Source organism: Pteronotus mesoamericanus, unplaced genomic scaffold (assembly GCF_021234165.1).
Source record: "Pteronotus mesoamericanus isolate MK-2021 breed Mesoamerican mustached bat unplaced genomic scaffold, CSHL_Meso_final contig_24, whole genome shotgun sequence".
Lineage (NCBI taxonomy): Eukaryota > Metazoa > Chordata > Mammalia > Chiroptera > Mormoopidae > Pteronotus > Pteronotus mesoamericanus.
In genome coordinates this window covers 19,574,329-19,575,906 of record NW_026555100.1, presented here as the reverse complement: position 1 = coordinate 19,575,906, position 1,578 = coordinate 19,574,329, and positions in this window count along the sequence as shown.

Here is a 1,578-nt window from a genome sequence, read left to right as displayed (position 1 = left end):
TGCCACCCATGAACAGTTACTGTGATTCTATGATATGCTTACTTGAGGAGAAAAAAAAGCACAGAAAATAATAAGAAGGAGAGAAGCTACTGAGCTACAAACAGATTTCAGAGTGAGATGTCACTTGGAGTGGTTTCCAACACGCCACAAACATCAGGACAGCAGAATAACCACACCAAGCAGATGCATGTACCCCTGCACAGGGCGCCCATGTGTTCGCTTTGCCACGGGCAGTGTTCATTGACCTGTGTTGCCTTCATGTCCTGACTGAGTGAGGATCAGTCCCTCCCTATTTTTACTTTTAAAGAATTCCCCCAGTTTAGACAAGAATTTATTTATATTTGTACCAATGATGTACAAAAATTCAAAAAACCCTTTATAGCTTTAGATTTATACCAATAAACTCATTTTTAACCCAAGCATTTGATAGCCAGGTTGAAAGGTAATTATTTTTTAAAAAATATCTGGTTCTCTTTGACCTCTGAGTCACACATGCTCTGACTTTGAATACTCTCAAATATGGGAGCCAAAATTAGCCTTTCTTTCCCATTATAAAACTTTTTTAAAAAATATAATATTCAAATTGAGAAAAATACTTTAGAAATAACACATTGAAGAGCAACATGCCTTTATAATGTTCAAGACATAGGATGAAGGATAACCAAAATGAATTCCAAAGATCTTTTCCTTGGTTAACTCAAAATAGAAAAATTGGGGACTTCTCCCGTGGCACTGGACAAATGAAAAAAGGATACAAATGTTCTTTGCTAAAACTGCGGTTTCACTAGACTGCTTAGTCAGCTCCCTTTGGTCCTAAAATTTTCTTTAGTCAAAATTAATACTTCCTTCTAAGTGTCCCAGACTTCCAGCTAGAAGAAGTAACTTGCAGCTTGTAGGTCACTCTCCCAGGTGTCTGCACTCTGATTCCAGTTACAACCCTTGCAAAAAGGATAACAGAGGAATGTGCTACTCAAAATTCCCTTTCCTTCCCTGAATTCCTGTTCCTCCTTCTATACTAGACCATGAATGTCATCCTACCTCTGGGATGTTAAAATATTTTTTAAAATGCTAATACCTTCTGTTGCCTACTTGGTCTTCGAGGGTTTTGTCTTTATTCTAGGAAGTGATTACTATATAAAACTCAACCTTGATTATATACAAATATTTCTAAGTTTTTGCTTGTTTCTAAATCCCAATACTCAGAAGCCCTTCCTATACTTCAATGCCCAGTAAGTCCAAATCTACACTAGTAACCATTGTCCTGCATCATCCTAATATAGTTTTTGAATGATCTAGGGCTTGGTAAGTGGTTTCTATATTTTCTAGTTGTATTGATTCATTTCACCTGCTGCCAGATTTACATAGGCAGCTTTGGAAATGGATGGGCAGCCTAAAAATATTAATGTTGAGGAATGTTCCATAAATAAGTTGGCAATTATGTTCTCTAGGTTTATGTGTTAATTTTTATGGGCTTAGTAAGTGCAGCTAATGGCTTTTTTCTTTTTTTAGTCCATGCTTTATATGGAAATTTATAGCTACATGAATGAACCAAAATACTACTTCAACATTTTAAAAGCT